This window comes from Pleurodeles waltl, chromosome 4_1, assembly GCF_031143425.1.
Source record: "Pleurodeles waltl isolate 20211129_DDA chromosome 4_1, aPleWal1.hap1.20221129, whole genome shotgun sequence".
NCBI classification, from domain to species: Eukaryota; Metazoa; Chordata; class Amphibia; order Caudata; family Salamandridae; genus Pleurodeles; species Pleurodeles waltl.
In genome coordinates, this window is record NC_090442.1 from 16,440,135 (window position 1) to 16,455,231 (window position 15,097).

Genomic DNA, 15,097 nt, shown 5'->3' on the forward strand with positions numbered 1-15,097 from the left:
CTTGAGGCCCAAACAAGGGATCCTTTTCATCCTCCGACCACTGGGGCAGTCAGCGCATGTGCACGAGAGTAATGTCAGTCCACTTCCGGCAACTGAGGAAGTCTGCGCATGTGCGAGGAGCAGACACTCACGTCGGTGACAAGGGTAGTCTACGCATGTGCGAGAGAGTAGTGTTTATCAATTACAGCATGTTTGGGACTGTCTGTGCGCGTGCGAGAAATAGTGTGTCTACTTCCGGTGACTGGTGTAGTCTGCGCATGTGCGGAAAAGGAGTACGTGATAAGGTGGGATGGCAGAGTAAAGGTGTCACTTTCCGGGTCAGCAGCGGCAGTGTCAGCATTAGCACCGGATGTTCACTGCACTTACGGCCTATCCTTCTGTATTCAGCCTGTTGCAGGGGAGGAGGGACCCCCTGTCTGTCTGTGCGGTTATCTTCATCTTCAGACCCTCACAGACCCCCCCTCAGACCCCAAATCTGCACCTACCCCCCACCCCCCAGCCCTAGGGGGAGGAGAGAGCCTGGAAATGTCTGCACAGGTTCCTGCTCAGGTAGGAGATTGTCAGCACCTTCTGCTGTGTTTGTAGAAACAGACTGAATTATCCTGGAGGAAATCTCTGCCAGGAGCCGGGCTGAGCTGGGCTCTTCTATCCGGGGACCTCTGGGGGGCTTTCCTTCCGGCCCTGGGGCTGTTTGTGGTCATAATTTGTGTTAAAGAGGTGATCTGTGCACTGCATCTTACTGCACAGAGGGATCTGTGCACTGCATCTTACTGCACTGAGGGATCTGTGCACTGCATCTTACTGCAATGTGAGGAATCTGTGCACTGCAGCTTACTGCACTGAGGGATCCGTACACTGCATCTTACCACACTGAGAGGAATCTGTGCACAGTACTGCCTCTTACTGCACTATGAGAATTCTGTGAACTGCATCTTACTGCACTATTAGGAATCTGTGTACGCTGCACTGCATCTTACTTCACCGTGAGGAATCTGTGCACTGCATCTTACTGCACTGATGAATCTGTGCACTGCATCTTACGGCACTGTGAGGGATCTGTGCACTGCATTTTACTGCACTGTGAAGAATCTGTGCACTGCATCTTACTGCTCTATGAGGAATCTGTGTACGCTGCACTGCATCTTACTTCACCGTGAGGAATCTGTGCACTGCATCTTACTGCACTGAGGAATCTGTGCACTGCATCTTACTTCACTGGGAGGAATCTGACCACTGCATCTTACTGCACTGAGAGATCTGTGCACTGCATCTTACTGCACTATGAGAGATCTGTGCACTGCATCTTACTGTACTGTGAGGAATTTGTGAACTGCACTGCATCTTACTGCACTGTGAGGAATCTGCACTGCATCTTACTGCACTGTGAGGAATCTGTGCACTGCACTTCATCTTACTGCATTGTGAGGAATCTGTGCACTGCATCTTACTGCACTATGAGGAATCTGTGCATGCTGCACTGCATCGTATTGCACTGTGAGGAATATGTGCACTGTACTGCGTCTTACTGCGCTGTGAGGACTCTGTGCACTGTAACAGAATCTTATTGCTCTATGAGGAATCTGTGCTTGCTGCAATGCACACTACAGCACTATGGGGAATCTGGCACTTCATCTTACTGCACTGTGAGAAATCTGTGCCCACTGCACTGCATCTTACTGCACTGAGATATATGTGCATGGTGCACTACATCTTACTGCACTATGAGGAATTTGTACACACTGCACTGCATCTTACTGCACTATGATGAATTTGTCCACTATACTGCATCTTACAGCACTATGAGAAGTCTGTGTGTATGGAGGAAAGTACCATCTTGCCTGGCACGTTACCCCCATATTTCACTGTATATATGTTGTTTTAGTTGTATGTGTCACTGGGACCCTGCCAGCCAGGGCCCCAGTGCTCATAAGTGTGCCCTGTATGTGTTCCCTGTGTGATGACTAATTGTCTCACTGAGGCTCTGCTAACCAGAACCTCAGTGGTTATGCTCTCTCTTTGCTTTCCAAATTGTCAATAACAGGCTAGTGACCAATTTCACCAATTCACATTGGCATACTGGAACACCCTTATAATTCCCTAGTATATGGTACTGAGGTATCCGGGTATTGGGGTTCCAGGAGATCCCTATGGGCTGCAGCATTTCTTTTGCCACCCATAGGGAGCTCTGACAATTCTTACACAGGCCTGCCCTTGCAGCCTGAGTGAAATAACATCCACGTTATTTCACAGCCATTTACCACTGCACTTAGGTAACTTATAAGTCATCTATATGTCTAACCTTTACCTGGTAAAGGTTGGGTGCTAAGTTACTTAGTGTGTGGGCACCCTGGCACTAGCCAAGGTGCCCCCACATTGTTCAGGGCAAATTCCCCGGACTTTGTGAGTGCGGGGACACCATTACACGCGTGCACTGTACATAGGTCACTACCTATGTACAGCGTCACAATGGTAACTCCGAACATGGCCATGTAACATGTCTAAGATCATGGAATTGTCACCCCAATGCCATTCTGGCATTGGGGAGACAATTCCATGATCCCCCGAGTCTCTAGCACAGACCCGGGTACTGCCAAACTACCTTTCCCGGGGTTTCACTGCAGCTGCTGCTGCTGCCAACCCCTCAGACAGGTTTCTGCCCTCCTGGGGTCCAGCCAGGCTTGGCCCAGGAAGGCAGAACAAAGGACTTCCTCAGAGAGAGGGTGTTACACCCTCTCCCTTTGGAAAAAGGTGTCAGGGCTGGGGAGGAGTAGCCTCCCCCAGCCTCTGGAAATGCTTTGATGGGCACAGATGGTGCCCATCTCTGCATAAGCCAGTCTACACTGGTTCAGGGATCCCCCAGCCCTGCCCTGGCGCGAAACTGGACAAAGGAAAGGGGAGTGACCACTCCCCTGACCTGCACCTCCCCTGGGAGGTGCCCAGAGCTCCTCCAGTGTGCTCCAGACCTCTGCCATCTTGGAAACAGAGGTGCTGCTGGCACACTGGACTGCTCTGAGTGGCCAGTGCCAGCAGGTGACGTCAGAGACTCCTTTTGATAGGCTCTTACCTGTGTTGCTAGCCTATCCTCCTTCCTAAGTAGCCAGACCTCCTTTTCTGGCTCTTTAGGGTCTCTGCTTTGGGGATAACGAATGCAAGAGCTCATCAGAGTTCCTCTGCATCTCTCTCTTCACCTTCTGCCAAGGAATCGACCGCTGACTGCTCTGGATGCCTGCAAAACCGCAACAAAGTAGCAAAGACGACTACTGCAACCTTGTATCGCTGATCCAGCCGCCTTCTCGACTGTTTTCCTGGTGGTGCATGCTGTGGGGGTAGTCTGCCTCCTCTCTGCACTAGAAGCTCTGAAGAAATCTCCCGTGGGTCGATGGAATCTTCCCCCTGCAACCGCAGGCACCAAAAGACTGCATCACCGGTCCTCTGGGTCCCCTCTCAGCACGACGAGCGTGGTCCCTGGAACTCAGCAACTCTGTCCAAGTGACTCCCACAGTCCAGTGACTCTTCAGTCCAAGTTTGGTGGAGGTAAGTCCTTGCCTCCCCACGCTAGACTGCATTGCTGGCTACTGCGTGATTTGCAGCTGCTCCAGCTCCTGTGCACTCTTCCAGGATTTCCTTTGTGCACAGCCAAGCCTGGGTCCCCGACACTCTAACCTGCAGTGCACGACCTCCTGAGTTGTCCTCCGGCGTCGTGGGACCTTCTTTTGTGACTTCGGGTGAGCTCCGGTTCACTCTTCTTCGTAGTGCATGTTCCGGCACTTCTGCAGGTGCTGCTTGCTTCTGAGTGGGCTCTTTGTCTTGCTGGACGCCCCCTCTGTCTCCTCACGCAATTGGTGACATCCTGGTCCCTCCTAGGCCACAGCAGCATCCAAAAGCCCTAACCGCGACCCTTGCAGCTAGCAAGGCTTGTTTGTAGTCTTTCTGCATGGAAACACCTCTGCAAGCTTCTTCACGACGTGGGACATCCATCCTCCAAAGGGGAAGTTCCTAGTCCTCTTCGTTCTTGCAGAATCCACAGCTTCTACCATTTGGTGGCAGCTTCTTTGCAACCTCAGCTGGCATTTCTCGGGCATCTGCACACTCCCGACTTGAGTGTGACTCTTGGACTTGGTCCCCTTGTTCCACAGGTACTCTTGTCTGGAAATCCATCGTTGTTGCATTGCTGGTGTTGGTCTTCCTTGCAGAATTCCCCTATCACGACTTCTGTGCTCTCTGGGGAACATAGGTGCACTTTACACCTACTTTTCAGGGTCTTGGGGTGGGCTATTTTTCTAACCCTCACTGTTTTCTTACAGTCCCAGCGACCCTCTACAAGCTCACATATGTTTGGGGTCCATTTGTGGTTCGCATTCCACTTCTAGAGTATATGGTTTGTGTTGCCCCTATACCTATGTGCTCTCATTGCAATCTATTGTGACTGTACATTGCTGGAAGCTTTTAGTGCAGCATATTTGGACGATATAGCTGTCTTTAGCTCCAGCTGGGATGATCACCTGGTCCACCTATGGAAAGTTTTAGAGGCCCTGCAAAAGGCAGGCCTCACTATCAAGGCTTCAAAGTGCCAGATAGGGCAGGGGAAGGTGGTTTATCTGGGACACCTTGTTGGCGGGGAACAGATTGCACCACTTCAGGGGAAAATCCAAACTATTATAGATTGGATTCCCCCTACTACTCAGACTCAGGTGAGAGCCTTCCTAGGCCTCACTGGGTATTACAGGAGGTTCATTAAGAACTATGGCTCCATTAATGACCTCACATCCAAGAAAATGCCTAAAAAGGTATTATGGACAGCAAACTGTCAGAAAGCTTTTGAGGAGCTGAAGCAGGCCATGTGCTCTGCACCTGTCCTGAAAAGCCCTTGTTACTCTAAAAAATTATATGTCCAAACTGATGCATCTGAATGCATCTGAATTAGGAGTAGGGGCAGTCCTATCACAACTTAATTCTGAGGGCCAGGATCAACCTGTTGCTTTTATTAGTAGGAGGTTGACCCCTAGAGAAAAGCGTTGGTCTGCCATAGAGAGGGAGGCCTTTGCTGTGGTCTGGGCTCTGAAGAAGTTGAGGCCATACCTGTTTGGCACTCACTTCATTGTTCAGACAGACCACAAACCTCTACTTTGGCTAAAACAAATGAAAGGTGAAAATCCTAAATTATTGAGGTGGTCCATATCCCTACAGGGAATGGACTGGTTTGTAGTGGGTACCAAGGGGTACTTACACCTTGCACCAGGCCCAGTTATCCCTTATTAGTGTATAGGGTGTCTAGCAGCATAGGCTGATAGATAATGGTAGCTTAGCAGAGCAGCTTAGGCTGAACTAGGAGACGAGTGAAGCTCCTACAGTACCACTAGTGTCATATGCACAATATCATAAGAAAACACAATACACAGATATACTAAAAATAAAGGTACTTTATTTTTATGACAATATGCCAAAGTATCTCAGAGTGTACCCTCAGTATGAGGATAGCAAATATACACAAGATATATGTACACAATACCAAAATTATGCAGTAATAGCAATAGAAAGCAATGCAAACAATGTATAGTTACAATAGGATGCAATGGGGACACATAGGGATAGGGGCAACACAAACCATATACTCCAAAAGTGGAATGCGAACCACGAATGGACCCCAAACCTATGTGACCTTGTAGAGGGTCGCTGGGACTATTAGAAAATAGTGAGGGTTAGAAAAATAGCCCACCCCAAGACCCTGAAAAGTGAGTGCAAAGTGCACTAAAGTTCCCCAAAGGACATAGAAGTCGTGATAGGGGAATTCTGCAGGAAAGACACAAACCAGCAATGCAACAACGATGGATTTCCAGTCTAGGGTACCTGTGGAACAAGGGGACCAAGTCCAAAAGTCACAAGCAAGTCGGAGATGGGCAGATGCCCAGGAAATGCCAGCTGTGGGTGCAAAGATGCTGCTACTGGACAGTAGAAGCGTAGGTTTCTGCAAGAACGACAAGGGCTAGAGACTTCCCCTTTGGAGGATGGATCCCCCAAGCCGTGGAAAGTCGTGCAGAAGTGTTTTCCTGAAGAAAGACCGCCAACAAGCCTTGCTAGCTGCAAATCGTGCGGTTAGGGTTTTTGGATGCTGCTGTGGCCCAGGAGGGACCAGGATGTCGCCAATTGCGTCTGGGGACAGAGGGGGCATCGAGCAAGACAATGAGCCCTCTCAGAAGCAGGCATCACCCGCAGAAGTGCCGGAACAGGCACTACGAAGATGCATGAAATGGTGCTCACCCGAAGTCGCACAAAGGAGTCCCACGTCGCCGGAGGACAACTTAGGAAGTCGTGCAATGCAGGTTAGAGTGCCGTGGACCCAGGCTGGACTGTGCACAAAGGATTTCCGCTGGAAGTGCACGGAGGTCGGAGTAGCTGCAAAAGTCGCGGTTCCCAGCAATGCAGTCTGGCGTGGGGAGGCAAGGACTTACCTCCACCAAACTTGGACTGAAGAGTCACTGGACTGTAGGAGTCACTTGGACAGAGTTGCTGGATTCAAGGAACCTCGCTCGTCGTGCTGAGAGGAGACCCAGGGTACCGGTGATGCAGTTCTTTGGTGCCTGCGGTTGCAGGGGGACGATTCCGTCGACCCACAGGAGATTTCTTCGGAGCATCTAGTGCAGAGAGGAGGCAGACTACCCCCACAGCATGCACCACCAGGAAAACAGTCAAGAAGGCGGCAGGATCAGCGTTACAGAGTTGCAGTAGTTGTCTTTGCTACTTTGTTGCAGTTTTGCAGGCTTCCAGCGCGGTCAGCAGTCGATTCCTTGGCAGAAGGTGAAGAGAGAGATGCAGAGGAACTCGGATGAGCTCTTGCATTCGTTATCTAAGGAATCCCCAGAGACAGAGACCCTAAATAGCCAGAAAAGAGGGGTTGGCTACCTAGGAGAGAGGATAGGCTAGCAACACCTGAAGGAGCCTATCAGAAGGAGTCTCTGACGTCACCTGGTGGCACTGGCCACTCAGAGCAGTCCAGTGTGCCAGCAGCACCTCTGTTTCCAAGATGGCAGAGGTCTGGAGCACACTGGAGGAGCTCTGGGCACCTCCCAGGGGAGGTGCAGGTCAGGGGAGTGGTCACTCCCCTTTCCTTTGTCCAGTTTTGCGCCAGAGCAGGGCTAAGGGGTCCCTGAACCGGTGTAGACTGGCTTATGCAAAAATGGGCACCATGTGTGCCCATGAAAGTATTTCCAGAGGCTGGGGGAGGCTACTCCTCCCCTGCCTTCACACCATTTTCCAAAGGGAGAGGGTGTAACACCCTCTCTCAGAGGAAGTCCTTTGTTCTGCCATCTTGGGCCAAGCCTGGCTGGACCCCAGGAGGGCAGAAACCTGTCTGAGGGGTTGGCAGCAGCAGCAGCTGCAGTGAAACCCCGGGAAAGGCAGTTTGGCAGTACCAGGGTCTGTGCTACAGACCACTGGGATCATGGGATTGTGCCAACTATGCCAGGATGGCATAGAGGGGGCAATTCCATGCTCATAGACATGTTACATGGCCATATTCGGAGTTACCATTGTGAAGCAACATATAGGTAGTGACCTATATGTAGTGCACGCGTGTAATGGTGTCCCCGCACTCACAAAGTCCGGGGAATTGGCCCTGAACAATGTGGGGGCACCTTGGCTAGTGCCAGGGTGCCCTCACACTAAGTAACTTTGCACCTAACCTTTACCAGGTAAAGGTTAGACATATAGGTGACTTATAAGTTACTTAAGTGCAGTGTAAAATGGCTGTGAAATAACGTGGACGTTATTTCACTCAGGCTGCAGTGGCAGGCCTGTGTAAGAATTGTCAGAGCTCCCTATGGGTGGCAAAAGAAATGCTGCAGCCCATAGGGATCTCCTGGAACCCCAATACCCTGGGTACCTCAGTACCATATACTAGGGAATTATAAGGGTGTTCCAGTAAGCCAATGTAAATTGGTAAAATTGGTCACTAGCCTGTTAGTGACAATTTGAAAGAAATGAGAGAGCATAACCACTGAGGTTCTGGTTAGCAGAGCCTCAGTGAGACAGTTAGTCATAACACAAGTAACACATTCAGGCGCACTTATGAGCACTGGGGCCCTGGCTGGCAGGGTCCCAGTGACACATACAACTAAAACAACATATATACAGTGAAAAATGGGGGTAACATGCCAGGCAAGATGGTACTTTCCTACAATGTTGTACTGCATCTTACTACAGTGTGAGGATTCTGTGCACTGCATTGCATCTTACCGCACTATGAGGAATATGTGCACTGCACTGCATTTTACTGCACTGTGAGGAATCTGTGCTACTGCACTATGAGGAATGTGTGCATGCTGTTCTGCATCTTACTACAGTGTGAGGATTCTGTGCACTGCATTGCATCTTACCGCACTATGAGGAATATGTGCACTGCACTGCATTTTACTGCACTGTGATGAATCTGTGCCACTGCATTGTATCTTTCTACACTGTGAGAAAGATGCACTGCATGTTACAGCACTATGAGACATCTGTGCACAATGCACTTCATCCTGCTGCACTATTTATTAGAAACTTTGCATACTACACTGCATCTTACTACACTATAAGAAGCTTGCACTACACTGCATCCTACTACACTATGAGGAGTCTGTTCCACTGCATTGCATCTTCACTGCACTATGAGAAATCTGTATGCACTGCACCACATCTTACTGCAGTATGAAGAATCTGTGCACACACTTCACCTTACTGCACTATGAGGATTCTATTTCCACTGCACTGCTTTGTACTATACTATGAGGTTTGTTTACAGAGACAGTGTATGCAGTGGTGTTTACTGCAGTATGTAGTATCCGTGCACACAAGCACTTGCTTAATCATTCATTTATCTGCTCTCTCATCCATTCTGAGTCATTGATCTATGAACTCTGAGTTTGCAAATGATCCATTCATCAATTTACTCATTCATTCATCATTTCATATAGTCAACCTTTCATCTATCCACTCACCCATTCATTCACATTGTCCACTTCTTCATTTGTCTATATTATCACTTAGGTGTGCATTCATACATCTATCGCTGCACTCACTCATTCATCCATTTAGTTACCCATTGACTTATGCACGTAGTTACCCACTCATCTTTCTAAACACCCCCACACACAAGATTGCCAATAAACAAATACGCACTTTTATTAATAAAAAAGCACACTTAGATTTTTGACTTTATCATTTCTTTATCTTTCTTACAGCATGGCTCTGAAGGGGCCATTATAATTCCTGGAGGTAAGGTCCTCCTAGGAAATTCTGATACCATGGCGTTTTGTTTTTTGTCACCTCCCCATTCCTATCATTTCCCAGGCCCTCAGAAAGGAATCCATAGTTATTGGATCTTAGCATTGAGAAAGACGGCACACATTCCAATTGAACACACAGAGCTCATTCATACTATTGCAAATGCAGCAGACACAGAGGCTTCAGCCGGATGGTGCTCTCTAACAGTTGGTCTATGAAAGTCATTGATAAGTATAATACACATGTACAGGGAACACATTGGGAATCTGACTCAATTGCCTAAAATGTTTCATCAGGTCATGTACATGTGACTGTTTCTGAATTCATTTGATGTCACATGCTCTCACACAGGCACCATGAGCTCTGTGACGTGTGGCATGTATTTAAACATACCAAGAATTTACTCACAGTGCTAACCAGCCCATCTCCTTAATCAATTATATATAGTGAAGAAAGGTAATAAATCAACCATCAGTAAGTGGATGAAAGAAACAACTGCCTCGAAGCACAGACCAGTATCTAATAAACTCATAAGGATAAATTGTGTTGAATTGATCCAACATATCTAGACTCATTGCAAGAACACAGTGATAGCTCTTCCTCCTAAAGTCGACATTGAATAGAAATTGAACACTGCGTGACACTCTACACCTGGCCCATATCTTGTCATCATTAGGGTATTACCTTTCCACACTCAGACCCAGCTCTGGTGGTCGGCCCTTCTACATCACTCCTAATGCGTGCAGTTACGCATCAGAACCTCCTCACCACTTCTCACTAATCCACAAGAAGCTGACAACCTGGCTCTTCTATTAGTCCCTGACTTTTTTATCTCTAATGAACCACTTAAGTGAGCGCTATATTCTGGAATCCCAACACCAAGACCCTTATCAAATGCACCTCAGAATTCAGTTTCTGTTCTGGGTCAAACTCCTGTAAATTGCCCAAATGACTCAAGGACAAGTGATTGGGCTCCTGTCAGAATCATTCGCTCTAGGAATGAGATCCAGTCTGGGATGTCCCCTCTGTCTGTTGCTCTTTGCAGTAATAGAAGAAACTTTACCAAACTAGATAACAGTAGATGCATTGATAGAGCCCACAATGGGACAATATAACTGTACGCAGACAGGATCCTTCCAGTCATCTCAGACCTCGCCACATGTATTGTCAATATGGGAAATAAACCTGGATTCAGCATTAATTCGCATAAATAGCACTATATCCTCTTTGAACCTAGGATGAAAGAGCAGGCTATCCCTCTCCCGTCCCAGCAAGTAACAGATACACATATCGGGTCTTCTACGTCAGTAAAAATGTGGAAGAATCGTATGAGTGTAATCAATGCAACGCCTTCTCTGAGTTCCAGAGAGATGTTCAGCACTGGTGATTGCTTTCCCCTCATGTCTGCGAGGTATCCATACTTCAGAATGTGTCATACTGGGCACCTGAGATTTGTTTCTAGAGGCTTGATGCAACGAGGATCCTCCACAAGCTGCTGTAGATTCATTGACACATGGAATGCATGATGGGTGAATAACTCTGCCAGATATAAAGCAGGCTTGTTGCATGGGCAATCTTTTGGTAAGAAAGGCCTTGGGTGTGGTAGAGGCCGGCTACCAAACAGAGCAGTTATGGCACCACAGCACCAGAGTGATTGCTGCAAGACACAGCCACAGTGATACAAGTGAAGGAGGATGGCCTCCTGGAAGAGAGGGTGAGACATTAAATAACAGGTTATATACCCTCTGGACAAGGAGCGGACTGGGGTAATTGTGATATTAGTGTGGTTATTATGGTTTGGCATGTAAGAAATTGGGTTGTTTGTTAGCTGGGGTGCGAGCCCTGGTCATGCTGCGACCACAGTCCTTATCAGGGTGAGGCACAAGTCAACCATAAGTTAACCTGTGGTCAATCCTCTGGTAGCTTGGCACAGAGAAGTCAGACTTTAATAGGAGGCACTGTGTAAAGTATTTGTGCAACACTTACCACACAAAAGGAATCCCACACCAAGTTAGAAAAATATTGGTAGTCGAATATGGATTGGCGTGTGCTTAAGGAAAAAGTTGCATATGACGTTAGACTCTGCCCTACAAAACACAAGAAAATCTTGGAACCCTGAATTAAATACAGAGAAAATACTAGGAGAAATGGCTGGAGATATTGCTTCTACTGCCTGCCGCAGTATGATTGTTCACTGTTAGCAAGGTTTGATTGTCCTTATTGTTCGGGCATGCCAGCAAAATGGTAGATGTGCCCGAAAAGGAATGCAGTCATTCAAATCTTATGCTTTTGTCTCAATGCTATTTGTTTGAAGAACCCATCCTTCTTTTGTAATTATTTCATGATTGTGTAAAAAATGACGAATTCTACGCCCTAAACCTAGGAGGGAAGAGAATTGATAACTAAGGGCCAGATGTAGCAAACTTTTGCGAGTCGCAAATTGCACGAATCGCTATTTGCGACTCTGCAAATTCGGAAATGGGATGCAAAAATCCCATTTCCGACTCGCAAAATGCGATGCGAGACGTTACCAACTCGCAAAATTTGCAACCCCATATTGCGACCCGCTAATAGGAAGTCGCAATTTGCGAGTCGCAAACCATATGCAATAGCAACTCGCAAATTGCGACTAGTCGCAAAAAGCCCAGTTTGCATGTCCCATTTACCACTAACTCAGAGCAGGTGGTAACCATTACCAAAGTATAAAAGGGGACCCAGAAGGCATCTGGGTCACTCAAGATGGCGAAGATAAACCTGATAGCAGTGAGGAGGAGAGTCTACGCAGCACAGCAGAGGAGGAGGAGGAGGGGCCACAGACAGGAGAAGATATACAGAACAAGGCAGACTCTTTTCCAGCAAACTGAGGAGGAAATATATGACAAATACAGACTTAGCAGCGCAGCTTTACTAGATTTAATAGATTTACTCAAACCACAGCTAGAACGCCAGACTCTGTGCGGCTGCGCCATCCCTACGCATGTGCAAGTGCTATGCTCACTGCACCTCTTGGCCTCGGGGAGCTATCAGGGGGTCATTGCTGTGGCAGGTGGGGTATCCCAAAGTGCACTATCAAGGTTCCTCAGGGTATTCCTAGATGCCTTACTCACACACATGTCCCGATACATATACCTACCCAGGAATGAGGCAGAAATTAACAGCACCAAGTTAGACTTTTACCGAATTGCCAACTTTCCCCATGTCATAGGGTGTGTAGATGGGACACATATTCAAATCTGCCCTCCTGCAAACCTGGAATATCTGTTCCGCAATAGAAAGTGTACCCACTCACTCAATATTCAGGTGGTATGTGACGCCCATTATGTCATCACTGACATGGTTGCTAAATTTCCAGGCAGTACTCATGACTCCTACATTTTTAGGCACAGTGGGATACACCAATGCCTGGAACGTGGGGAGTTTGGAGACGGATACCTCCTAGGTAGAGCTGCATGCACCTTGTAGACATGCACACAGATCAATTTGCAAACCAACCACGACTTGCTAACAGTGTACGTTTTGTGCCCAACAGGTGACAGTGCATATGCACTACGGCCATGGATACTGACTCCTTACTTAACACCCAGCAATGAATGTGAGAGGCGATACAACAGTGCACATAAGAGGACCAGGAACTTGATTGAAAGAACCTTCGGACTGCTGAAAGCACGGTTCAGATGCCTCCACCGAAGTGGAGGTGCCCTCCAGTATACCCCCATAACGGCTTTCAAAATAGTTGTTGCATGCGCTATCCTGCACAACATTGCCACCCGACGTGGCCTACCTCTCACCCCTGCAGACCCAGATTCGGAGGAAGAAGAGCAAGAGCAACCACATCGCCATCATGGGGATAGGAGCATCGCAAATCAAGGCAGACTGAGACGGGAACACATTGCAACCCAATACTTTGGAAGGTACGTGCCAACTTCTACCATACTCACCAATAGAACAAACACTCCGGGCCATATTTATACTCTGTTTGCGCCGGATTTGCGTTGTTTTTTTTTACGCAAATCCGACGCAAAACGAACTCCATATTTATACTCTGGCGTTAGACGCGTCTAGCGTCAAAGTTCATGGAGTTTGCGTCATTTTTTAGCGTGGACACCTTCCTTGCGTTAATGATATGCAAGGTAGGCGTTCCCTAGTAAAAAATGACTCCGAGGTATGTGCGTCGTATTTATACTCCCGGGCAAAAATGACGCCCGGGAGTGGGCGGGTCAAAAAAAATGACGTCCAGCCGCGTTTGCGTCATTTTTTAACGCCTGCTCAGGGCAGGCGTTAAGGGACCTGTGGGCTCGGAAGGAGCCCAGAGGTGCCCTCCCCTGCCCCCAGGGACACCCCCTGCCACCCTTGCCCACCCCAGGAGGACGCCCAAGGATGGAGGGACCCATCCCAGGGAAGTTAAGGTAAGTTCAGGTAAGTATTTAAAAAAAAAAAAATTGTGGCATAGGGGGGCCTGATTTGTGCCCCCCTACATGCCACTATGCCCAATGACCATGCCCAGGGGACATAAGTCACCTGGGCATGACCATTGGGCAAGGGGGCATGACTCCTGTCTTTGCGAAGACAGGAGTCATTTCAATGGGGGTTGGGAGTAAAAAAAAACGGCGCAATTCGGGTTGAGGCGAAAATTTTGCCTCAGCCTGACTTGCCCCATTTTTTGACACCCAAGCTCCATATTCCCCTACGCCGGCGCTGCCTGGTGTAAGTCATTTTTTTTTACGCACACCAGGCAGCTCCGCCATTGGCATTAGCCGGCGTTAAATTTTTTGACGCACAACTGCGTTGGCGCAGTTGTGCGTCGAAAAGTATAAATATGGCCCTCCATGTGTTAAGTGTAATGAACAAATGATTTAATATGTGCAAAAACCAAACTATATACAAGTAAAAACTGTTCAGGAACTTCAAATGACCACCTGGCATGGGACACATTGCCATCATGTGCCCCAACATCAGGGACAGTGTTTAGCTCACAGCCTACGGCGGGCTCGGCCAGCCTGGCTGGTACCAGGTTGCTCAGCAGTGCTCTGCCTTGTACTCCCACTCCGTAGCACCCTGGTGTCACCAGCAGACACACTGCTGACAGTGAGCCCTCCTCACTGTCTTGTGGGGTGTCACCTGTACCCCTGGACACCTGCTGTGCCTCCATAAGGTCTATTGCATGGGTGATCCGGCCCAGTCCCCGTGCCACATCACCCGCAAAGTGGCCCATGTCAACCTGGAGGCTGACTGTTCTCCTTGACAGCCCAGTTGTGTTCACTGCCAGTCTGACAATAGAGGAGGCCATCCTGTCCAGCCTTTGGAGCAGCTGCGCACCCTCACTCTGCGTTAGCAGTCCAGCCACCAGTTCGCGCATTGACAGGGCTAGGTCACCAGTGTTGTTCCCAATGACCTCCAGTTATGCATGCACCTGCTTCATGCTGTTGGCATGGTTCCTCTTGAGGCGCTGCAGAACCCCACTAATCCGCCTTAACTGTTGATTTTGCAGGCGCTGACTCCGTAGCAGCTGGGCCTCCGTTGGTGTTGTGGATGAAAGACCTGACTCTGCCTGCTGCCCTGCTCTCCTCATTCTGCGTCACCTGCGCAGCGGTGGAGTCCCTGTGATGTCTGATGTGGCACTCCGGATTGTACCTGGTGCAGGCTCCAAGACCACTGTTGCAACAGGTGTTGCCAGAGAGGGGATGGTGTTGGTGGTGCAGGTGTGAGTGATGGCTGGTCCTGTTGTCTCCTCTTGGGACTGGCTGACCATTGGCACCTGGCTACTTTGGCTGGTGGGGGTGTCTTGTGGGAGACCTGTGGGACATGGGGAAAACACTGTCAGTGTCTACTATCTGTT

The 15,097-nt window shown here is 48.7% G+C and overlaps 1 long non-coding RNA gene across 1 annotated transcript; it reads left to right on the forward strand.

The window, feature by feature from the left end:
* Window positions 1-352: 352 nt before the first annotated feature.
* Window positions 353-15,097, forward strand: LOC138287255 (uncharacterized). Its single transcript, XR_011202180.1, has 3 exons — window positions 353-549; window positions 12,791-13,172; window positions 14,750-15,097. It is a non-coding gene; the product is annotated as an uncharacterized lncRNA (long non-coding RNA).